At 34.6% G+C, this 27,149-nt stretch overlaps 3 pseudogenes; all 3 read left to right on the forward strand.

The window, feature by feature from the left end:
• Positions 1 to 4,561: 4,561 nt before the first annotated feature.
• Positions 4,562 to 7,079, forward strand: LOC149230798 (LOB domain-containing protein 15-like; annotated as a pseudogene).
• A 3,099-nt stretch (positions 7,080 to 10,178) lies between these two features.
• Positions 10,179 to 12,812, forward strand: LOC149230799 (LOB domain-containing protein 15-like; annotated as a pseudogene).
• A 167-nt stretch (positions 12,813 to 12,979) lies between these two features.
• Positions 12,980 to 14,384, forward strand: LOC149230800 (LOB domain-containing protein 15 pseudogene; annotated as a pseudogene).
• The last annotated feature ends 12,765 nt before the right edge of the window (positions 14,385 to 27,149 follow it).

Raw genomic sequence — 27,149 nt, forward strand, 5'->3', positions numbered from 1 at the left:
CGATGCCCCTCCTCGGACACCCAGCGCAAACGATGCTTGATGCCCCTCCTCCCCTCCTCGGAACTCAACTCTTTCCCTGCTAAAGGAAACATTCTTGCTCAATGCCCCTCCTTGGAAACCCAAATCAGCAGAGTCCCAACCCTCATTTCAAGAGTCCTCACAACAGGAAGAAAAAGTCTCAGGAAGAGGATATTAACAATGGGCTCAATTCTCCTTTTGTTGCCATTGCTGGAGAGAACTGTGATCGTAATTTTAGTGCGAAAACATCTAATGGGCCTGTGAAAAGCTCTGGTGGGTCTCTGAAATCCAATATTTCAGAAACACCTTTGTTGGCTAATGCCTCTGGGATTCATTCATGTAAATCTAGGAGATGTGCTACTAACTACCCAGATTGGGGTTCAGTCAATTTCAAGGCTCAACCTCGCAAATTCCTTGTTGCAAAGAGGCATGATCAGCCCGAGAAGGAACCCATTGAATGCAAATGTAGTGAAAGGAAAGCAGATGGAGATATATCTAGAAAATGTGTTTGTGTTGCTTCCAAGGAATTGAGGGTTTCTCAGGAGGAGTTTTGCAAGGAGAATCTGCAGTTAACACCTTCAGATTATGTGGAAGAAGAAGAACATACGAGAAGAGGTAAGGACTGCAAAACCCATGGCTCTAATGTGAATCTTGAGATTGCAAATGATGATAAACGTCATGAATTTGAATTCAATGTAGATGGAAGATATGGGTTTGCTGAGAAATCTTTCCCTGCTGAAGGAAACCTTCTTGCTCAATGCCCCTCCTGGAAACCCAAATCAACAGAGTCCCAACCCTCGTTTCAAGAGTCCTCACAATAGGAAGAAAAAGTCAGGAAGAGGATATTAACAATGGGCTCAATTCTCCTTTTGCTGCGATTGCTGGAGAGAACCGTGATCCTAATTTTAGTGTGAAAACATCTAATGGGCCTATGAAATGCCTCTGGGATTCATTCATGTAAATCTAGGAGATGTGCTGCTAACTACCCAGATTGGGGTTCGGTCAATTTCAAGGCTCAACCCCGCAAATTCCTTGTTTCAAAGAGGCATGATCAGCCCGAGAAGGAACTCGCTGAATGAAAATGCAGTGAAAGGAAAGAAGATGGAGATATATCTAGAAAATGTGCTTATGTTGCTTCCAAGGAATTGAGGGCTTCTCAAGAGGAGTTTCGCAAGGAGAATCTACAATTAACACCTTCGGATTGTGCGGAAGAAGAAGAACATACGAGAAGAGGTAAGGACTACAAAACCCAAGGCTCTAATGTGAATCTTGAGATTGCAAACGATGATAAATGTCATGAATTTGAATGCAATGTAGATGGAAGGTATGGGTTTGCTGAGAAATCTTTCCATGCTGAAGGAAACATTCTTTCTCAATGCCCCTCCTCGGAAACCCAAATCAGCGGAGTCCCAAGCCTCATTTCAAGAGTCCTCGCAATAGGAAGAAAAAGTCTCAGGAAGAGGATATTAACAATGGGCTCAATTCTCTTTCTGCTGCCATTGCTGGAGAGAACCGTGATCCTAATTTTAGTATGAAAACATCTAATGGGCCCGTGAAAATCTCTGGTGGGTCCTCTGGGATTCATTCATGAAAATCTAGGAGATGTGCTGCTAACTACCCAGATTGGGGTGCGGTCAATTTCAAGGCGCGCCTTAGGTCAATCCCTATGAGTTGTGTTGCTAAAATGTTCCTAGAAAATTTGAAATTAAATTTGTTTCATGTTTAATGGACTGAACTATATCACCCTCGTTGCAGTGGCAGGAGACCTGATCCAGCCTATAATTCAAGCGTGAGCATGTTTGATTGTCCAGAGAAAGGTATATGGAAATAAAAATCATCAATATATGTTTAACATGTTATAGATTTTATCTAAGGGGTTGAGGATGGGAGTTATTTTGGGGAAATTAAACTATTTTAAAGAGTATCCAAGTTACATCGTTTAAGTTGATCTAGCTTCGCTCAGTCCAGGTGATAGTATTTACTGATCGAATTTATCATTTAATCTAAGATTTCAACAATGGTCTCAATGCTTTTGGGTTTTTAATTTATCATTTAATCTGAGATTTCAACAATGGTCTCAGTGCTTTGGGTTTTGAATATATTGTGATTTGAATAGAAACGATTTAAATATCCTTACTTATTGTCTGAATTTGTTGGTTCAGGGAAAATTTTGAGAGATTTTCTAGGAGAGAGAGTTTTAAGCAATTAGCAGATGCAGATCGCATGGGGCGCAGGAAAATCCTTGGGCCCTCGGGGACTTTAAACACCATCACTCCATGCACGGCCTGCAAGCTCCTGAGGAGGCACTGTGCTCAGGAGTGCCCATTCTCGCCATATTTTTCCCCTCACGAGCCTCAAAAATTTGCATCTGTTTACAAGGTTTTCGGTGCAAGCAACGTGTCCAAGATGCTCCTGGTAAGGGTTTGGTTTAATTTTATTGCACCAAGAGACCCATCTAAACCTAGTTCTAATATACCTCTAATCTCTTAAGGCTCTAAAGCTTAAGGACACACGTCCAAGACGCTCCTAGTAAGGGTGTGGTTTCCGTTTTATTGCACCAAGATATCAATCTAAACCTAACTCTAATATGGTGAATTTATATTTCCAGAAGGATTGGTCCTTTTCTATTTATGCTCTCTTGTGGTAGTAAATTTCAATGAAGGGAAAGAGGAAGAAGTGATATTTGTCAACATTTAGTCAAATCAAAAGAGAGTATGTGTTGGCCAAGCCTTCCATAATCAAGTTTATCTTCCAAAGAAAGAACCTTATGATTAAAAAATTGTTGTTAAGTGGAAACCAACCCTCAAACCATGACCAATGCATGAACAAAGGAGTATGCACAAGATTTTCCTTGTGACTATCGACTCCTTCCAAATTTGGTCACCAAAGAGCCTTAAATAATATTATTTAAAATTAGTTGAGCCCTCCATTATTATTTTTGTTAAAAAAATATGTTTTACTTATGATATTGAACATTATTTTCTTTGTAAATACACTTTGTGATCCCTCCAATTCAAACACGATCTTATTGTTCTGTGACATTCACTATGTGCTTGTAGTTTTTTAAAGCTAAATTAGAATTTAACCACCCTACGAGTTTTTTATGATGATTTACCACACTTGATACCTTATTTTATATAAATACTGTTAAAAATAATAAAAAAATTAATATCTATAAAAGGTTATCCAATAGACATTATAGAATCTACGTTTTGGACAAAACATTTTTCTACCTTATTTTATATAAATAATGTTAAAAATAAAAAATTTAACATCTATAAAAGGTTATCCAATAGACATCATAGAATCTACGTTTTGGTCAAAACATTTTACTGGCTTTGAATTTGAATTTTAAAATGCTGGAATGAGAGCCATTTAGGAGAGGCTCATCTTGGTTAACAACAGTTACCAGTTATTGTTTTATTCTGTCATGGATGAATGGTTATGCTTCTAAGTTGTCCTGCTCCACTGGTTGAAGATAACTATTTTGATTCTCTTGGGTTTAGAGTGATCGATCAAATATAGATAGGTGATATGATGCTTGATTGTTTCACTGTCTTTTATTTTCTCAAAGTCCTTGCATTCAATTCACTAAGCATATAGAATGCTACCTTGTCATTGTGAAAGTTACAACAAGATTCTATTGAGGATGGTTAATTTAAATAAACTAAAGTAAACCTTGATCTGTTTACTTTCATATGCTTTTGATTCATTAAGAATCCACATATTGAAGTTACATTTTCCTCCTCTTAAACAATTAGACAACTCTGTAACAAGGTTTTACTCATTTTCTGGTTCAGAATTCTTCAACTTCAAGTTTATCTGAAGCTGTCGCCAATGCTCTTCAAATGTCTCAGGGCACTTTACCGTTTATGTTAGCATCGAGAGACAAGGCACCTCAACACGATTTCCTCAACCCTGAGTATGAGCAAAGTAGGCAGAAGCTTTCTGTAATGGAAGATGAGATACCTATGGACATAGTCGAGCTAATGGAAAAAAATCAACATGAACGAGGTCTATCAAACCTCAAACATTCTCACGAAAGCCATAAGCTCGAGAAAGAGAGAAGAGGATTGCAAATGGCAAAAGTAGCTACGAGTTAGGTCAATCAAAATGTAGGGGGAGGAACAGGCCTCAAGCAAAACACTGCAAAGATTAAGACACAATCCAAACAAACTCGCAAAGTAAATATGTTGCCCTAATCAAGAAATCAATGCCAAAGTAATTTTCTAGTAGACTATGGAAAAATAGACGTTTCCTAGAGTGTAGGAGATAACTCAACCTTTTCAGACAAGGAAGGGATAACATACGGCTCATGTGAAGGTGATCTGGCTCAGTCCAGGTGATAGTACTTATTGATCGAATTTATCATTTAATCTGAGATTTCAACAATGGTCTCAATGCTTTTGGGTTTTTAATTTATCATTTAATCTGAGATTCCAACAATGGTCTCAGTGCTTTGGGTTTTGAAGATCATGTGATTTGAATAGAAACAATTTAAATTTCCTTACTTATTATCTGAATATGTTGGTTAAGGGAAAACTTTGAGAGCATTTCCAGGAGAACAAGTTTTAAGCAATTAGCAGATGCAAATCGCATGGGGCACAGGAAAATCCTTGGCCCCCCGGGGACTTTAAACACCATCACTCCATGCGCGGCCTGCAAGCTCTTGAGGAGGCGTTGTGCTCAGGAGTGCCCATTCTTGCCATATTTTTCCCCTCATGAGCCTCAAAAATTCACGTCTGTTCACAAGGTTTTCGGTGCAAGCAACGTGTCCAAGATGCTCCTGGTAAGGGTTTGGTTTAATTTTATTGCACCAAGAGACCCATCTAAACCTAGTTCTAATATACCTCTAATATCTTAAGGCTCCAAAGCTTAAGGACACACGTCCAAGATGCTCTTGGTAAGGGTTTGGTTTCAATTTTATTGCACCAAGATATCAATCTAAACCTAACTCGATATCAATCTAAACCTAACTCTAATATGGTGAATTTATATTTCCAGAATGTTAGTTGTTGTTTGAACCATTTTCTAATAATCAGATTCTAGAATATCTCTAAAATTTACAATTTACAGAATATCTCCAAAATTTGTAATCTACATAAAAATACCCACATATACATCTGATCTCTTGAGAACTCCAATCTAAACCTAGCCTAATATGCCTCTACCTACTAAATGTTCTAAATCTTAAGGATATATTAGGCCATACAACTAATAAGAGGATGGGTAACTATTAGTAGAATGGTTTTTGGTGTTGTGTTTTAGTTGCAGTCATTGTAATGATGATTGAAGTTTAATTTTTGATTGGTAAGTGTTAGTAGTTGGTGTAACAATGATCTAGATTTAAATTTTGGCAGATTAGCTTTGGTGTTGTGTTTTAGTTGCAGTCATTGTAATGATGATTGAAGTTTAATTTTTGATTGGTAAGTGTTAGTAGTTGGTGTAACAATGATCTAAATTTAAATTTTGGCAGATTAGCTTTACACATTAAAACTTGTTCTTGGCTATTCTCTCCATATTTTTCCCCTCATGAGCCTCAAAAATTCGCGTCTGTTCACAAGGTTTTCGGTGCAAGAAATGTGTCCAAGATGCTCCTGGTAAGGGTTTGGTTTAATTTTATTGCACCAAGAGACCCATCTAAACCTAGTTCTAATATACCTCTAATATCTTAAGGCTCCAAAGCTTAAGGACACACATCCAAGACGCTCCTGGTAAGGGTTTGGTTTCAATTTTATTGCACCAAGATATCAATCTAAACCTAACTCTAATATGGTGGATTTACACTTCCAAATTGTTAGTTGTTGTTTGAACCGTTTTCTAATAATCACATTCCAAAATATCTCTAAGATTTACAATTTATAGAATATCTCCAAAATTTGTAATCTACATAAAAATACCCACATATACATCTGATCTCCCGAGAACTCCAATCTAAACCTAGCCTAATATGCCTCTACCTCCTAAATGTTCTAAATCTTAAGGATATATTAGGCTATACAACTAGTAAGAGGATGGGTAACTATTAGTAGAATGGTTTTTAGTGTTGTGTTTTAGTTGCAGTCATTGTCATGATGATTGAAGTTTAATTTTTGATTAGTAAGTGTTAGTAGTTGGTGTAACAATGATCTAAATTTAAATTTTGGTAGATTATCTTTACACATTAAAACTTGTTCTTGGCTTTTAGTGTAGAGGTGGAGGAGGGGCATTCTGCTTCTTCACTAAGCTCCTATCAAGGATGTTGGCATATAACTGTAACTTCTCTTTACTTCGTAATAACGTAGTGGCATTTTTTAATGAATTTATTTTATGCTGATAATTAATAATTTATTATCAAAATGATGGTTTAGTCACTGAGTTAGTTATCAGAATTTTATTTTATTTTAAATGGGTTAAGAGATTGTTAAAGGTTCATATCTTAGTGAATTGGGGAATTGGGTTATTTAGGTTGGTTGGGTAGAATGATTGTTATTTGGTTACCCAGGTTTAGATTCAGTTCTTTGTTAGTGGGAGGCCACTAGAGTATTAGTGGAAGAGTGACATGATGATAAAAAATATTGTTATAATGAATATGTGCAATTTTCATAGGTTCAGTTAGTTCCTTGCTAGTGGGAGGCTGCTAGAGTATTAGTGGAAGAGTGACATGATGATAAAAAATATTGTTATAATGAATATGTGCAATTTTAATTTTTATTTGGTGTTTGATTCCTTCTTGTGGGGTTGGGCTTGAATAGGAAGTCCCCGAGAGTCAGCGAGCAGATGCAGCGAACAACCTGGTTTATGAAGCCAACGTTCGCCTGAGAGATCTAGTGTATGGGTGTATGGGAGACATATCCTCACTGCAACAACAAGCACAGTCCCTACAGTCAGAGCTCAACTCAGTGAGAGCAGAGATCAGGAGATACAAATTTCGCTTAGAGGCAGCAGCCATGCACCACTAGCCACCCGGCCAATCCTCTCATCAAGCTTCAATGATGTCATCTTCCTTTGCTGTTTATTCCCAAGGCAATGCATCTACTAACTATACTGCCATGAACGACCATTCCAATTACTATGGCTGACACCACAACTATTAATAATCAATAGCAAGGTCCCTAGTCATCATTATGAGAAAACCATCTCTAACAATTGGGCTCCAAAGCTTAAAGACACATTTCCAAGACGCTCCTGGTAAGGGTTTGGTTTCAGTTTTATTGCACCAAGATATCAATCTAAACGTAACTCTAATATGGTGAATTTATATTTCCAGAATGTTAGTTGTTGTTTGAACCATTTTCTAATAATCAAATTGCAGAATATCTCTAAAATTTACAATTTACAGAATATCTCCAAAATTTGTAATCTACATAAAAATACCCACATATACATCTGATCTCCTGAGAACTCCAATCTAAACCTAACCTAATATTCCTCTACCTCCTAAATGTTCTAAAGCTTAAGGATATATTAGGCCATAGAGCTAGTAAGAGGATGGGTAACTATTAGTAGAATGGTTTTTGGTGTTGTGTTTTAGTTGCAGTCATTGTAATGATGATTGAAGTTTAATTTTTGATTGGTAAGTGTTAGTAGTTGGTGTAACAATGATCTAAATTTAAATTTTGGCAGATTAGCTTTACACATTAAAACTTGTCTAAATTTAAATTTGGGCAGATTAGCTTTACACATTAAAACTTGTCTAAATTTAAATTTGGGCAGATTAGCTTTACACATTAAAACTTGTGTAGAATTTTGTAGAATTTTTCTACAAATCAGCTAGCTTTGATACCATGTAGAACTTTTTCTACAAATCATCTAGCTCTAATACCATGTAGAAATTTCCCACCCGTAGATCAACCTGGTAATGAAATGTACTAAAGCAAAACACTTGATCTACTTCTACAAACAATTTAGCGGAATCTTAATCAACCATGAGCAACATCAATAAGAACACATATAACTGATAAGAAGGAATCAATCACACATAACACAGAAGAATTTACCCAGGGAAAGCACCTGCCTAAAACACCATCTCTGTATTATCATACAAGTGGAAATATAGTCTGGATTGCACAAAGCCTTAGCTCGGAAGCTATCCAGCTCTTAGTACAATCCCTATGCTGCTCATAGATAGTCAAAGGCTTCTCACAAACCTTCTCCTCTACCCTCCAAGCCTCATATTTCCTTGTGCAGTTTCCTTGGGGTCCAGTGTTGCCACCTGTGTGAATTGGCCTTTCACATACTCACTAACCTCTGATCCAACTGCACAAACTTGAAGAAGATAAATCCTCATCATGGATGAGCTTCCTTTATAGGAAAAATATTCATCCAACTGATAGTACATTGTCCCTTCTCTGATCTCAACTAGGTCTTTGTTTGAACTGACATGCATGAGTTATTTAAGCTATAATATTCAGTTATCTGAAAATACCAGTTGTTACATGCATGCAAGCATTAACAAACTGAATCTCATTAATTTAACAACTTGTTAAATTAATCTAACTGGACTTGACTCAGTTAACTGAGCCAACTAATTACAACTCATAATTACAACTCATCCTTATCTCTTTAACTGATGGATAAATTCATCAATTAATAGATAAATTGTTGCATGTCCTCACATAGACTTCAAGTTTGTTTTTCCTTAACTAATTAACTCATGGAGATTAATTAATTAATATTTTAAACTGTTGTTAAGACCAAATTCGTTTTTACTTCCTATAGTTAGACCAGGGACTGCTAAAAATAGGAAGGGACCCAGAAATGCTATTTTTAGAAGATTCTATTTTTAGCAGTTTCACCTCTCACCCAAGGTGGCCAAAATGCTCATTGGCCAAACTGCTATTTTTAGAAGTGCTATTTTTTAGTAGTTCTATTTTTAGCACTTTCTAAATTTAGCATTTCTTGTTGCACACTTTTCAACAACTTGTTCTTGGCTTTTATTAAAACTTGTCTAAATTTAAATTTGGGTAGATTAGCTTTACACATTAAAACTTGTTCTTGGCTTTTAGTGTAGAGGTGGAGGAGGGGCATTCTGCTTCTTCGCTAAGCTCCTATCAAGGATGTTGGCATATAACTATAACTTCTCTTCACTTCATAATAACGTAGTGGCATTTTTTAATGAATTTTTTTATGCTGATAATTAATAATTTATTATCAAGATGATGGTTTAGTCATTGAGTTAGTTATGAGAATTTTCTTTTTTTATTATTATTTTATTTTATTTTAAATGGGTTAAGAGATTGTTAAAGGCTTGTCGTTGTGAAAGTTACAACAGGATTCTATTGAGGATGGTTATTTTAAATAAACTAAAGTAAACCTTGATCTATTTACTTTCATATGCTTCTGATTCATTAAGAATGTACAGATTGAAGTTACATTTTCCTCCTCTTCAACAATTAGACAACTCTGTAACAAGGTTTTACTCATTTTTTGGTTCGGAATTCTTCAACTTCAAGTTTATCTGAAGTTGTCCCCAATGCTTTTCAAATGTCTCAAGGCACTTTACCGTTTATGTCAGCATCAAGAGACAAGGCACCTCAACACGATTTCCTCAACCCTGAGTATGAGCAAAGTAGGCAGAAGCTTTCTGTAATGGAAGATGAGATACCTATGGACATAGTCGAGCTAATGGAAAAAAATCAACATGAAAGAGGTCTATCAAACCTCAAACATTCTCACAAAAGCCATAAGCTCGAGAAAGAGAGAAGAGGATTGCAAATGAAAAAAGCAGCTACGAGTCAGGTCAATCAACATGTAGGGGGAGGAACAGGCCTCAAGAAGAACACTGCAAAGATTAAGACACAACCCAAACAAACTGGCAAAGTAAATATGCTGCCCTAATCAAGAAATCAGTGCCAAAGTAATTTTCTAGTAGACTATGGAAAAATAGATGTTTCCCTGAGTGTAAGAGATAACTCAACCTTTTCAGACAAGGAAGGGATAACATACGACTCATGTGAAGGTGATTTGGCTCAGTCCAGGTGATAGTATTTACTGATCGAATTTATCATTTAATCTGAGATTTCAACAATGGTCTCAATGCTTTTGGATTTTTAATTTATCATTTAATTTGAGATTCCAACAATGGTCTCAGTGCTTTGGGTTTTGAAGATCATGTGATTTGAATAGAAACAATTTAAATTTCCTTACTTATTGTCTGAATTTGTTGGTTCAGGGAAAACTTTGAGAGCTTTTCCAGGATAGCGAGTTTTAAGCAATTAGCAGATGCAGATCGCATGGGGTGCAGGAAAATCCTTGGCCCCCCAGGGACTTTAAACACCATCACTCCATTTGCGGCCTGCAAGCTCCTAAGGAGGCGCTGTGCTCAGGAGTGCCCATTCTCGCCATATTTTTCCCCTCACGAGCCTCAAAAATTCGCTTCTGTTCACAAGGTTTTCGGTGCAAGCAACGTGTCAAAGATGCTCCTACTAAGGGTTTGGTTAAATTTTATTGCACCAAGAGACCCATCTAAACCTAGTTTTAATATACCTCTAATATCTTAAGGCTCCAAAGCTTAAGGACACACATCCAAGACGCTCCTGGTAAGGGTTTGGTTTCAGTTTTATTGCACCAAGATATCAATCTAAACCTAACTCGATATCAATCTAAACCTAACTCTAATATGGTGAATTTATATTTCCAGAATGTTAGTTATTGTTTGAACCATTTTCTAATAATCAGATTCCAGAATATCTCTAAAATTTACGATTTACAAAATATCTCAAAAAATTGTAATCTACATAAAAATACCCACATATACATCTGATCTCTTGAGAAATCCAATCTAAACTTAGCCTAATATGCCTCTACCTCCTAAATGTTCTAAATCTTAAGGATATATTAGGCCATACAACTAGTAAGAGGATGGGTAACTATTAATAGAATGGTTTTTGGTGTTGTGTTTTAGTTGCAGTCATTGTAATGATGATTGAAGTTTAATTTTTGATTGGTAAGTGTTAGTAGTTGGTGTAACAATGATCTAAATTTAAATTTTGGCAGATTAGCTTTGGTGTTGTGTTTTAGTTGCAGTCATTGTAATGATGATTGAAGTTCAATTTTTGATTGGTAAGTGTTAGTAGTTGGTGTAACAATGATCTAAATTTAAATTTTGGCATATTAGCTTTACACATTAAAACTTTTTCTTGGCTATTCTCGCCATATTTTTCCCCTCACGAGCCTAAAAAATTCACGTCTGTTCACAAGGTTTTCAGTGCAAGCAACGTGTCCAAGATGCTCCTGGTAAGGGTTTGGTTTAGTTCTATTGCACCAAGAGACCCATCTAAACCTAGTTCAAGTATACCTCTAATGTCTTAAGGCTCCAAAGCTTAAGGACACACGTCCAAGACGCTCTTGGTAAGGGTTTGGTTTCAGTTTTATTGCACCAAGATATCAATCTAAAACTAACTCGATATCAATCTAGACCTAACTCTAATATGGTGAATTTATATTTCTAGAATGTTAGTTGTTGTTTGAACCATTTTCTAATAATCAGATTCCAGAATATCTCTAAAATTTACAATTTACAAAATATCTCCAAAATTTGTAATCTACATAAAAATACCCACATATACATCTGATCTCCTGAGAACTCCAATCTAAACCTAGCCTAATATGCCTCTACCTCCTAAATGTTCTAAATCTTAAGGATATATTAGGCCATACAACTAGTAAGAGGATGGGTAACTATTAATAGAATGGTTTTTGGTGTTGTGTTTTAGTTGCAGTCATTGTAATGATGATTGAAGTTTAATTTTTGATTGGTAAGTGTTAGTAGTTGGTGTAACAATGATCTAAATTTAAATTTTGGTAGATTAGCTTTGGTGTTGTGTTTTAGTTGCAGTCATTGTAATGATGATTGAAGTTTAATTTTTGATTGGTAAGTGTTAGTAGTTGGTGTAACAATGATCTAAATTTAAATTTTGGCAGATTAGCTTTACACATTAAAACTTGTTCTTGGCTTTTAGTGTAGAGGTGGAGGAGGGGCATTCTGCTTCTTCACTAAGCTCCTATCAAGGATGTTGGCATATAACTGTAACTTCTCTTTACTTCGTAATAACGTAGTGGCTTTTTTTAATGAATTTTTTTATGCTGATAATTAATAATTTATTATCAAGATGATGGTTTAGTCACTGAGTTAGTTATGAGAATTTTATTTTATTTTAAATGGGTTAAGAGATTGTTAAAGGTTCATATCTTAGTGAATTGGGGAATTGGGTTATTTAGGTTGGTTGGGCAGAATGATTGTTATTTGGTTACCCATTTTTAGATTCAGTTCTTTGTTAGTGGAAGAGTGACACGATGATAAAAAATATTGTTATAATGAATATGTGCAATTTTCATAGGTTCAGTTAGTTCCTTGCTAGTGAGAGGCTGCTAGAGTATTAGTGGAAGAGTGAAATGATGATAAAAAAATATTGCTATAACGAATATGTGCAATTTTCATTTTTATTTGGTGTTTGATTCTTTCTTGTGGGGTTGGGCTTGAACAGGAAGTCCCCGAGAGTCAGCGAGTAGATGCAGCGAATAGCCTGGTTTATGAAGCCAACGTTCGCCTGAGAGATCCAGTGTATGGGTGTATGGGAGCCATATCCTCACTACAACAGCAAGCACAGTCCCTACAGTCAAAGCTCAACTCAGTGAGAGCAGAGATCATGAGATACAAATTTCGGTCAGAGGCATCAGCCATGCACCACCAACCACCTAGCGAATCCTCTCATCAAGATTCAATGATGCCATCTTCCTCTACTGTTTATTCCTAAGGCAATGCATCTACCGACTATACTGCCATGAACAACCATTCCAATTACTATGGCTGACACCACAACTATTAATAATCAATAGCAAGGTCCCTAGTCATCATTCTAAGAAAACCATCTCTAACAATTGGGCTCCAAAGCTTAAAGACACACGTCCAAGACGCTCCTGGTAAAGGTTTGGTTTCAGTCTTATTGCACCAAGATATCAATCTAAATGTAACTCTAATATGGTGAATTTCTATTTCCAGAATGTTAGTTGTTGTTTGAACCATTTTCTAATAATCAAATTCTAGAATATCTCTAAAATTTACAATTTACAGAATATCTTAAAAATTTGTAATCTACATAAAAATGCCCACATATACATCTGATCTCCTGAGAACTCCAATCTAAACCTAACCTACTATGACTCTACCTCCTAAATTTTCTAAAGCTTAAGGATATATTAGGCCATAGAGCTAATAAGATGATGGGTAACTATTAGGAGAATGGTTTTTGGTGTTGTGTTTTAGTTGTAGTCATTGTAATGATGATTGAAGTTTAATTTTTGATTGGTAAGTGTTAGTAGTTGGTGTAACAATGATCTAAATTTAAATTTTGGCAGATTAGCTTTACACATCAAAACTTGTCTAAATTTAAATTTGGGCAGATTAGCTTTACACATTAAAACTTGTTCTTGGCTTTTATTAAAACTTGTCTAAATTTAAATTTGGGCAGATTAGCTTTACATATTAAAACTTGTTCTTGGCTTTTAGTGTAGAGGTGGAGGAGGGGCATTCTGCTTCTTCGTTAAGCTCCTATCAAGGATGTTGGCATATAACTGTAACTTCTCTTCACTTCGTAATAATGTAGTGGCATTTTTTAATGAATTTTTTTATGCTAATAATTAATAATTTATTATCAAGATGATGGTTTAGTCATTGAGTTAGTTATGAGAATTTTCTTTTTTTATTTTATTTTAAATGGGTTAAGAGATTGTTAAAGGTTCATATCTTAGTGAATTGGGGAATTGGGTTATTTAGGTTGGTTGGGCAGAATGATTGTTATTTGGTTACCCAGGTTTAGGTTCAGTTTTTTGTTAGTGGGAGGCCACTAGAGTATTAGTGGAAGAGTGATATGATGATAAAAAATATTGTTATAATGAATATGTGCAATTTTCATAGGTTCAGTTCCTTGCTAGTGGGAGGTTGCTAGAGTATTATTGGAAGAGTGACATGATGATAAAAAATATTGTTATAATGAATATGTGCAATTTTCATTTTTATTTGGTGTTTGATTCCTTCTTGTGGGGTTGGGCTTGAACAGGAAGTCCCTGAGAGCCAGCGAGCAGATGCAGCGAACAACCTGGTTTATGAAGCCAACGTTCGCTTGAGAGATCCAGTGTATGGATGTATGGGAGCCATATCCTCACTGCAACAGCAAGCACTGTCCCTACAGTCAGAGCTCAACTCAGTGAGAGCAGAGATCATGAGATACAAATTTCGCTCAAAGGCAACAGCCATGCACCACCAGCCACCCGGCCAATCCTCTCATCAAGATTCAATGATGCCATCTTCCTCTGTTGTTTATTCCCAAGGCAGTGCATCTACTGACTATACTACCATGGACGACCATTCCAATTACTATGGATGACACCACAACTATTAATAATCAATAGCATGGTCCCTAGTCATCATTCTGAGAAAACCATCTCCAACAATTGGATGAGAATTCTTTATTTCGATATATGCAGGCATGCAGGTTATCACCATTATCATATCGCCAACGTTTTAATATTTGTGAAGAGTGAGTGAAAACTCTCACAATATTCATTCATATTGGATAATAAAATCTCCTTAGAGGACTGTAAACCTGAATTGCATTTCCATATAAAAAGGTATGGAGAGCCCTTGCAATGCCGATATTGTTCTTCTAAGGTATTAATTAGGCTATAGTTGCTGAGTCTGGCTTTTAAATTTTAGTACCACTATTTACTCTTTGGAGGCCTTTTAGAGATTAAAAAGATTGAATACAAGGGTTTATAACTAACAATTGCTCCAGATGTTGCAAAGAAAACGCCGTAAGTCAATAGCATATGGAGAAAGAGTGTAAATGAAGACATATGTGATATGTTACAATTTGAGTGAGAGAAATATTAATATTATTCAATAAGGTCTTCAAATCTAATGTTAAAAAACAAATAATTGTTGCAATGTAAATGCTATGATACTTGAACATGTCAGTAAGTCAATAGCATATGGAGAAAGAGTGTAAATGAATACATATGTGATATGTTACAATTTGAGTGAGAGAAATATTAATATTATTCAATAAGGTCTTCAAATCTAATGTTAAAAAACAAATAATTGTTGTAATGTAAATGCTATGATACCTGAACATGTCAGTAAGTCAATAGCATATGGAGAAAGAACGTAAGTGAAGACATATGTGATATGTTACAATTTGAGTGAGAGAAATATTAATATTATTCAATAAGGTCTTCAAATCTAATGTTAAAAAACAAATACTTGTTGCAATGTAAATGCTATGATACATGAACATGTCAGAATAAGAATTTGCTGAGTTGGATTATCTATTAACAACCATGGATATTGCAATGGTTATCTCACTGAATAGATCTTAAAATTCGTACTACTACAATCAAGATATGCTCTACTTAGTGAGTGTAAGCAGAATGAAAAAAAACAACATAGAGCCCATGAAATGAGTATGGAACAATAATAGAAAAGCCCATGAAAGGAAACATGCGATATGTTACAATTTAAGTGAGAGAAATATTAATATTATTCAATAAAGTCTTCAAATCTAATGTTAAAAAACAAATAATTGTTGCAATGTAAATGCTATGATACCTGAACATGTCAGAATAAGAATTTGTTGAGTTGGATTATCTGTTAACAACCATGGATATTGCAATGGTTATCTCACCGAATAGATCTTAAAATTCGTACTACTACAATCAAGATATGCTCTACTTAGTGAGTGTAAGCAGAATGAAAAAAACAACATAGATCCCATGAAATGAGTATGGAACAATAATAGAAAAGCCCATGAAAGGAAACATCGTTCTGCATGGGTAAATAGGAGTGTAACTTACTGAACTACCTACTTTAACATGAAATTCTGAATCTTAAATTAATTGACATAGAAATGACTAGGGTCTTATCTCTTGGATAAATCACTATGTTAATAGATGTGACATTGATCACTATTGAGGTTTTATTTTAAAACAAAGAGTCATGCAGTGCAATGAGAGAAATTGGGAATTGGGAGACATGATTAACTTCGCTAATTTTGTTGCAATACTACTGACAGGATACTTATCTCATTATTAAGTACATACCATATAAGAGATTTTTTCAGTAGGCATTCGATAAAGTTTTACTGTATGAATTCCCAAGCCTCATCATTGTCTTTATTTCTGCAATGCTATTGATAGAATAGCCATCTCATAGTTCAGTTCTACCATATAAGAGATTTTCCAGTAGGCCTTGGACAATTTTCTATTTATGGTTTAGACAATATAAAATATAAAAATGATTGATTTAGAATTATAATCTTCTTATTATAAATGGAAGAATTTCTCATGGGTGTATTTGGGTTTATGGTTTAGACAATATAAAATATAAAAATGATTGATTTAGAACCAAAGCCCTGCCCCAAAAAGCAATTTAAAAAAAATAAAAAAATCTAAGAATAATATCATGTCTACCTTGAACATCGTTCCACTGTAAGGGAAGGTAAAAGCATGACCAGAATCCCACTTATATGAATATGAATAGGAACCATGTAGAAGCATCAACATTAGTTCACCAAATGGAATCCAAATAAAACTTGTTGCCATTTGATCTTCCAAAATGTGCAGATAGTTTTATTGGTTGGAACATTGCTACAAGTTATAATAACACAGAATTTTATGAGATTTATATGCAATATTAATTCAATAATTAATAAAAAAATATAGTCTTAGGCACCCTAAATCAACTTTATACAGCTTTAGAATTTCATTTCTGCTACATTTCTGCATCTTATTTAGATTTGCCCATTCCCATGTCGCAATTGTTCTTCAATTTATGCCTTATGGCGTTTCCTTTGCAACATGATGTTGATTTATTTCAATGTATAAAAAGATGATTATTTGAAAGTCATTATAATCTTATATTTAATGTTGAAAATTTTGTTAAAAGCAACTTGAGTGGGCCTAATGGTTAAGATCACGTGTTTCCTCCTAAGAGGTCACAGGTTCAAAACAAGAGGGGGTAGAGTATGTATGCCTTCGTAGACTTATCCATGACCTTAAAATTGGATAATAATGATAATAATTAAATTAAAAATTAATAATTTCAAAAATATTTCGAAATTAAAATATATATTAAACAATTTAAAGAATTATATATAATATAACTTACTAAACATTAAAATATAAAATAAAATTTATTATAAATTTTCTTTACCGAATATAACATTTACATACTATTTTTTACACCACATCAATGAAAATTATAAATGTCAAACTATCGAATACAACTTGAAAATTTTGACAACATATCCAAAAGAAATATAAAAATCAATGTTATAAGCTATTAGAATTAAAATTGAGTGGTCACATTGTAATAAGCTAAAATATCCAATTTATAATTAAATAAATTATTATTATTATTATTATTATTATTATTATAGCATATGATGGTTGATAGTGCGTTGAACATGTGAATATAACCTGTGTAGTGGTTACATGATATTTGGTTTTTGGGTATTTGGTAGTTAATGGATAAAACTATTTTGCCAAGTTTTTGTAACTTTAACCAAAGATTTACTATTTTTCTTAAATTAAAAAATATTTTTTCTAAGTTTTAGAAATCTTATTTCTTATTTTCCATTGGTTGAGTGAGTCTTGATGTGACATAATTCCCTTCGTGGAGGGTGACTTATTTTTGGTATTTGTCAATTCCTAACAAAGATTAATTTAAAGAAAAAAAAAACTAATTTTAAAAGTTGTCATTCCGTTGGTGAGTGCTCTAACACTAACACATTATGCTTGGCATTGCGACTACTTTTCCCAATGATTCCAGAACTGATGGGGTCCAGGTCCCTTATGTAAGAGAGAGGGTGGGGGTTGGGGAGGCTAGGGGGAGGTGGCTAAACAAATATCCATAATATTGATACATTGTGCGAAGTGCGGAGGAAGAAACGAGGTGGTGGGTGGGGGCTAAACAAATCTCCACAACGTTGATGCATTATGAAGTGTGCGGAGGTGCGAAGGAAGCTTTCTTCCTCCACACCTCCGCACTCCGCACAATCTATGAACATTTCGTGTCGGTAGCGACAATTATTTTTAGTCAATATTCAATTATGAACATGACTTCTTGCTAAATTTATATCTTAATCAAGTCTATATTGAGAAATTAGGTGTCTTCATCGTGATTATGCTTGAAATTTATTTACATTCATTATAACTTTTCCAGTGGACATGATTAGTCCCGTGCATATAAACATTTTCAATGCACTTAAATACAAGGATTGTCACTATAATTGGGAGCCAAATTATTCAATACTCAATACATAATTTCATAATGCTTAATATCAAGAGTTGCATTCAAATATAGTAAGTATAAGTGAATTATAATATTAGGTTTCGAGTGTTCCCAACTCATCCTTTGATCCACTGCAACAAGAGGAGGACAATGATAATGATGTGTGGTGAGCCATCTAAAGACCAACTAATTGTTCTGCATAGGTAGGCCTGACATGTGATGATATATCAACTCCTTCTCATTAAAACCTAGAGGCTAGTAGCTTTGTTTTATGATATCAAGAAATAAAAAAGAATACCCAAAGTTGTAAGAGGGACAAGGAAGAGATCACAACTAAACTGCAAATTTACTTTTTTCATTAATAGATCAAGAAAGCTATGCCTAGTAGCCAACACCACAGAGCAAGACATGTTCGCCAATTCAACAACTGCTACCAAATCTCTCTCGGTGTTGGAGTTATTTTCTCAATAGCCTTGTTTTTACTGCTCTTGAAGAAAGCTATACCCAATAGCCAACACCACAAAGAAAGACATGTTTGCCAATTCCACAGCTGCTACCAAATCTCTCTCGGTGCTGGAGTTATTTTCACAATATCCTTGTTTTTACTATTCTTGAAGTGATGAAAGCCACTGGTCCATATATTTTTTACTGTCTGCACAAAGAACAAAAGAAGCCAACTTCATATCAGCTACTGAAAAAACAACAACATGGTAGACAACAACGATATTAGTGGTAAAGAACAATGTGATCTTTTGAATAGTTTCAAGGATCATGAAGGAAATAATACAGAGGTGACTCAACAGTCAGAAGAGAAAGACATGCAATTTTCTCAAGAAGAGGTGTAGTTGATGCTATTCTTGGGTTCAATTTCCATATTGAAGATATGTGCAATTTTATTCAAGGGTAGATCTTAATTCACATAAAATTCAAAATTTATTTACAAAATTGTTATAATCCTTTGTAGACACATGTTTCAAAGTATACACAAAATTATTTTTACTGATTAAGGTTGTCTATAGCAAGAGGAAGTGATCAAGAAGAAATATGGAGGAATTGTACCAAAACAACCTCTGATTTCGAAGGTAGAAAATCATGATCTATTTATTTATTCACGAGGCATTCATGTTGGCATAATCAGACAAGGTATTTAACTTCAACATAGTCCTCATGATTTGTAAGGCTCAAAGAAGCAGTATTGCAGTGAGATTTCATTGTAGCATGGTCGGTGGATGTCATAAAATCATTTGGACTTGCCAATGACTAAATTCTCATGGGACCACAAAGGTCACTATGTACAATTTCCACATGCATGTTTTTTCTTCATCCAATTTTTTTTGTCAAATTTATCCCTATGTTTCTTGTCTAAAATGCAAAATTCACAATCTCTTTCATGTTTTTACTAGTCAGATAGATGAGTAGGTTATATAAATTTTGCGGTGAGTATTTTAAAACCAAGGTGAGGTGTGGTATTTTGATGTAAAAAAGAATTATTTTCATTGTGGTGCTTATGGACCACACTTGCTTGATTTTCAAGATAAAATGGTTTAAATTTTGTTGAATGATCTCTACATTATTTTCAACTACATGACATGAGTTAGATTTACTTAAGCAAAATCTTTTGGATGAAACAAGAACATGACAAACTCTAAGGAGGTTAGTGGTAAAGAGAAATGTGATCTTTTGAATAGTTTCAAGGATCATAAAGGAAACAATACAAAGGTGTGTCAACATTCAAAAGAGAAACACATGCAATTTTCTCAAGAAGAGGTGTAGTTGATGTTATTCTTGGGTTTAATTTCTAGATTGGAGATATGTCCATTTTTATTCAAGGGTAGATCTTAATTCACATAGAAATTCAAATTTTATTTACAAAATTGTTATAGTCCTTTGTAGACACATGTTTCAAACTATAAAAAAAATTCTTTGTACTGATTAAGGTTGTCTATAGCAGGAGAAAGTGATCAAGAAGAAATATGGAGGAATTGTACCAAAATGACCTCTAATTTTGAAGGTATCAAATCACAATCCATTTCTTTATTTACGAGGCATTCATGTTGGCATAATTAGACAAGGTCTTTAAATTCAACATAGGCCTCATGATTTGTAAGTCTCAAGGAAACAATATTGTAGTAAGATTTCATTGTAGCATGGTCCTTGCCTTTTCTTGATATTTTTTTTCTTTCAACAGTTGTCAAATAAACATTAATTATTTCTATATGCTATTTCCTTACGATGTTTCCTTTGTAACATCTGGTGTAATTGCTAATTTACTTATTTTGGGTTTGTAGTTACAGATTCCAATAAAAAATAATTCATTGAATAGAATCTTCCAAACACAATATTCCACAACAATGGTTGTTAAACACATATATGGATTGAATAACCCTTTTATTTCATACCTTTGTTTGGATACTCAACTGATTTATGTGTATATCAACCTTTATTAATTTGCTTTGTCGAAACATGGTCGAAACATACTAAGATAGAATTACTATATCATTATTGCAATTTAACTTCACATTATTAACCTAGAACAAGTACCAACTAACATTGGTATTGGAGTCTAGTTTTAGTTCTTCTATATATGATTCAACTTTTAAACTAAGGTTAAATATCCTTAAACGCGATTGTAGTAGTAAATTTGCACTTGTTTACGGTATGATTGGAATTCAGATTGTTATTTAGTTTGAAAATTTCAATGATGAAAATAAACTTCTCGAGTCCCTTATGGTTTACGGTTAATTCTTCCAAATTACTACAATAAAGTGGAGAGGAGATCTATATTAGTCACCTTTTGCTAGATAAACACATTTTCCTACAGTAAAGTGGAGAGGAGATCTATATTAGTCACCCTTTGCTAGATAAACACATTTGTCAAAATTTCTCTGGAGCATTATTTTCTAATGTATTTTCTCTATTTTTTTGTTTATATATTATATAGTTAGAAAGATAGTGCCCCATAGTTATCTAGCTTCCATAATTACCCAATATAACATAACCAAGGCTTCTTATCATTATTATGGAATGAGGGTTTCAAATTAACCATTGTTGACAAGTCTCTACTAAACTCATAATAAACAGATGAAATAATAATTACAATTATGAATCTTGTCTAACACTATATGGCTGCAAGTCTGCATCTAAGACCTTTATATTTCTGAGATGCCATGTAGGTTTCCAATTATTTTTGTATTCATCCCAACTCTAATCTTTATTGATTGTTCTCAATACTTCTTGATGTTGAGATGGGTCCCACTCTGTCACAATGATCATTACATGTTCTTGATGTTGGTTCTGGATACGTTCTCTACTGAGAAAGTCTGGCAGACAATTTTCTTCCTCTTTTATATGCTCAACTTCAAAATCGAAGTTAGCAAAGACAGCTTGCCATCTTGCGGATTTTGCTTCTCCTGGCTTTTTGATGTCTTTGGTTAAAACTTTTTTTAGGGCTGATGTATCTGTTCTGAGGAGAAAAGGCTTATTGACAAGATGTATTTCAAACTTATCTATACAGTTCCATGCTGCCTTAACTTCTTTCTCTATAGTAGAATAATTTCTCTCAGCAGAATTCCACATACCTTAAACAAATTGGACAATTTGTTCTTCATTATTTTTCTTTTGCTTCAGAATTCCTCCCCATCCAATGTCACTGGCATCGGATTCAACAATCTTATATGCGTCATCATCGGAGATGTGCAAAATAGGAAGGGATTTAACCTTGGCTTTTATATTTTTAACTGCTCTGGTGTGTGCTTCAGTCCAAGGTTCTGGATTCTTTCTAAGACGTTGGTTTAACAAACTTATGTCTTTAGCACAGTCTTTATAGAAGTTGCTAACATAGTTTAAGCATCCAAGGAATCTTTGGAGCTGCATCTTATCTGTTATAACATCTGGAAATTTACTGGAAAATTCCAGAGCATGTTTTTGGAGAGAGATTTGGCCATTAAAAATTGTATGGCCAAGAAACTTAATTGAAGTTTGAAAGACTTCAATTTTCTTTTTGCTGAGAACAAGACCATTTCTTTTAATGGTTTTTACAAAAATCTGTATGTGTCGAAAATGGTCCTGGACATTCTTGGAAAAAATAAGAATATCATCAATATATACAATTAACCAATCAAAGAAAGGTTTAAAAATGGAATCCATCAACTTTTGAAATTTGGATGGTGTGTGCTTGAGACCAAAAGGCATCACGTTCCACTCACAGTGTCCTGCTAGCACACTGAAGGTAGTCTTAAATTTATCTTCTTCTACAATTGCAACTTGCCAAAAACCCGACTTTAAATCAAACTTAGAGAATACCTTAGCACCTGCAATCCTACTGATAAGATCCCCTTTATGAGGAATTGGGTAGGTCTTGTCAGCTAAAACAGAGTTCAGAGGTTTATAATTGATTACCAATCTGGGAATTCCTCTAATTTGTTTAGCCCTTTTGTTTACATAGAATCCATAGCAATTCCAGAGGCTATCAGATTCTCTGATTAGCTTTTTCTCCAAAAGCCTCTATATTTCTTTTTCACAAATATCTCGGTACTCTTTATTCATTGGTATGGCTTTGCTTTTGCAAGGCCTTCCTGTACATTCTGCCTTGTATGGTAGTTCCACTGAAAATTGCTTTCGATGCCAAAAAGCATTTGGCTCTTCAACACAACATTCTTCTTCAATCTGCTTTTTAATTGCAGCAATCTTCTTCTCGTTGTTTGGATGTTTTAGCTATTGTGAAACTTGAATAGTGGATTTTAGATCTTTAAGATCTAGCAATTTTGAATCAGCTTTATCCAACTCCTTCATGGTTTGTACCATCGTTGAGACTCTGGGATTTGAGATGTAAGGCATCTCGATCCTATTAGGAATGCCACTAGAAGTTGGAAGTGTAATGAAATATCTGCCTCTGTTTTTCTTCAACCTGATTGACCCATGAGGCTCTACTGCTGCTAGAAAGATATTACCTAAATTGTAGTCTATTGGGATGTCACCGACTGCAAATTTCAACTTTATACAATGATTTTCAAAACAAATTGAAGCCTTGGGGACTTCATAGTTAAGTGTTTTGCTTCCCAAACCAATCACTTTTCTTTGTGTAGACATCTAATACTTAGCTGGTATTACTTTGGTGCTTAGGATATGGACATCTGCTCTTGAATCAATGAGAGCAGTTAGACAAAACATTGCTCCTTGAATGCATATGTTTACCTGCACATGGTGTTGTTGATACTCTATTACAAGTATCCTCATTTCTTGCAAACCTGCAGAAGGATCCTTTTTGCCTTCAAATATCTGAATATTTGATCCATGGAATTCTGGTGGATCATATTCTTCAAATGGATCTATTGCAATATTTTGTTTTCCCTTTTCTAACCTTTCAACCTGAATTTTGAATGAAGAAATTTTAGATTTAAGGTTATGAATTTCTTTACTTACCTCCCCCAAGGTAAGTGCACGAACCTTGTCTTGTTTCTTTTTCCTTTGAAAGGATTTGCATTGTGTTCAAATGAGGCGTCAATGAAGAGGGGCTTCTTTGAAGCTCCTTTACTGTGGTTGGAAGATTTAAGTTGGTCCATGAATGCTTCAGTAAGATGAGTTTTCATCTCGCCATCTTCCATTGCTCTTATTTGTGACAGGATTTTCATTTCATCCTCTTCTGTCGCGACCATTAATACTTTTTATTTTTGTGGCTTGTCTTCTGGTTCATCATCAGAAGAATCATCAAAAGAGTCAGAATCTGTATTTAAAATATTACATTGACATTCTTCAGAATCTGAGCAATTACAAGCCTGGGTGTGAAGATTCAATTCTTCATATTCTTCTTCTAATGTATAAACAGAACTAGAACTGGAATATTCAGCATAAGAATAGAGTAATTGTTTTTGTTGAATTTGAGGATGGTCTCTGATGACTACATTTTGACAGTGGTCTATTTTATGTGATCTAGACCCACATTTCATACAAAACATTGGGGTCTTTGTTTTTGTTTTGTTTTTTGTTTTGTTTTTGTTTTGTTTTTTGTTTTGGTTTTTTTTTTTGTTTTTTTTTTGTTTTTTTTTTTTGTTTTGTTTTGTTTTTGTTTTTGTTTTTGTTTTTTTTGTTTTGTTTTGTTTTGTTTTTTGTTTTTTGTTTTGTTTTGTTTTGTTTTTTTTTTTTTTTACAGGCTTTTTCTGTGATAGAGGTTGAGACTTTGTACCTCTATTTTTCTTGTATTCTTCTCCTACTAGACATCTATTTGCAGTGTGTCGAGTTTTACCACAAAGCCAACATGTTAGTTTGTTCCATTTTTCTTGCTTAGCACTGTGCAAGTGAATATCTGAAGGCTTGTAGTAGTGGGTCTTAGGGACATACCTGTAATATCCGTTTCTTTGTTGCTTCTTAGGCCGAGAAGATTGGCCTCGTTTATTTTAATGAAATTTGGATGTCTTTCTTTCCTTTTTGGCTCTTCTCATGATCTTTCTTCGTCTTACCAGTGGATCATCAATAGATAGTCCATATTTATTGCAAATAGACTTACTGTCTGGCAACTTAGACAGTTTTTCAAGAGATTTGTTAACTTTTGAGCTAGTACATAAGCCAACCAAAGCTTTTGTTATATTAGAATAAATCTGTCCCCATGTGTAAGATTCAAATGGCATTTGAAAAACTTCTTGCAGGCGAATGTAATCAACAAACCTTGAAGGTAAGGCTGCTAGATATACCTGCTTCCAGAGAAGATTCTTTGAATCTTTTACCTCATATATGCGTTGCATCCAATCTCGATGGAAATCTTCAAACTGGGACATCTTATTGCATTTTAAGTTCATTAAGATGACTTCATGTTTATCAACCATCTCTGCTTCTGAGCCACACCAATGCTCTATGATCATGGAGGTCAATGCTCCAATCATGTCATTCTGAACAGTCCCATTAGTATTGTGTATAGTATTTCCTTGCTCATCTTTAAGCAATTGTTCTTCCATCTTGGCTACTAAGTTTGGAGAAGATTCAGTTTCCCACCACCTTAATAGTGTTCCTATGAAACATTGGATTATTGTTTTACAAGCTTCTATTTCATTTTTCCCTCTTAAGAACATGAGCTTATACTCAGTGAACATCATGTCCACCATCTGCCTGATTTGACCAACACTAAGGTTGTCAATGTTCCACTCTTTATGAGAATCTGCAAAGAATGTGTGGGAATCTGGGAGTTTGCCTTTGCCTCTTAGATCTGGAGCAGAGTATCTGTTGTATTGGCTTTCCAAGGGCTCATATATTGGAAGTACTTCTACTTCCTTTTCTTCTTCTTTGAATAGAGATGCCAAGGAAATAGGTTCTTCTGAAGTAGAGGCTTCAATTTTCTCTTTCTGTGTAGGTGCAACTTCTTTGGGAAAAAGATGGGGAAACCTGTCAACAGGTTTGACAGGATCTTGTATTTTTACACTTCTTTTGTACAAAAAGGAGGATGGAACTGGTTTATCTTCTTTTGATAAAGACATTTTATCAACTTTTCCTACCAGTTCATTTATTTTTCCTGAAGTGGAATCAATATGTTCTACAAATTTTTCTTCCACATTTTCTAGCTTCATCAGAGATTCTCTGAAATAACCTCTGACCACTGTTGTGGAATACTGTACATCATTCAAAGATTTATTTATATCATTAATAGAAACTTGAACAATATTGAACTGTTCTTTTACTTCTGCAGATTTGGCTACATTCATCTCTAGCCCTGTGATAGCTGTGTTAGTCCAGTTTAGTTGTTCACTGGCTTTTTGTATTTTGCCATCAATGCCTAGAGCATTGTCATCTTTTAATACTAGTGGGATGGCTTTAGCAGAATTCTGGCCTTCTCCTAGGACTATTCCTTTGTAAGGAGGGAATGTGGTTGGTGTTTCAATCTTGTCACCATTTAGTGCTGACCAAAGTGTTTAGATGATGTAATTGCTTCAGAATCAGTCATCATGATTATTTCTGACTGTTTCTTCTGCATCCATGAATAGAATTAAATCCAGGTATTAGTGTCTTCCATGAACTGTTTCCTTTCTTGTGATAGTCTGATCTTATCTTCAACTAAATGGCTTAGACCAAACTCTTCAGCCTTTGGATGAGTAAAAATATCCCAATTTAGCATAGCCTTCATCCATTGAGCACTAATTTTGTGATTTGGACATCAATCCATTAAAGTAAAAAAAAATTGCATTTCCATGACTGCAGGCTTTTTACAGTCATCAGGTATTTTGCCAAATCTTGTATATGGGATTAAACCATTTGCCTGCTCTAAGTATCCAAGCCCATATCTAGGCTTTGCTGGCCTCATGGTGCTAAAGATAGCTGTTAACCTCGGATCTTCATTTTCTAAAGTGGTTATTTCATGCATCACCAAGATATGCTCAGACTCATGGGGAAATGGTATGTCTGAACATTTAGGGTTTCGACAAGGGTTTACAAAAGTAGAAGGTGGAGCTTCTCCTGTCCTAGGATGATGATTCTCATGCATGACCATTGCAGCAAGTTGGCTAAGATTGACAGAGCAATGGCATTCTAGACATTTTACTTCAAGTGAAGAGAAATTTACTATCTGTGCAAATTCAAATAATGAAATATGTTTACAAGAATTTGAACTGGAGCTCGAGCAAGCTGTATCTTCAAGCTCAGGATTTCTGTACAATGGTGAACTTCTGCACATTTGATCTATTCTTTGTCTATCAATAGTTGATCTTCGAGGAAAGGAAAGAATATCAGAAGAGGGTTCTTCTCTAATGTCAGTAGAAGTAATTTTCTTTATGGCAGGAGGCTTGGGATTAGATACCACCCAATGTTCTGGGAAATTAAGATCTTCCCAACTTATAGTTTGGTGTTCAATCTTTTGATTTCGAGAATCTGCCAACACCACTAC

Source organism: Pinus tabuliformis, chromosome J (genome assembly GCF_031772625.1).
Source record: "Pinus tabuliformis cultivar Carrire ecotype Pingquan chromosome J, CPIR1, whole genome shotgun sequence".
In the NCBI taxonomy this organism is placed as follows: Eukaryota; Viridiplantae; Streptophyta; class Pinopsida; order Pinales; family Pinaceae; genus Pinus; species Pinus tabuliformis.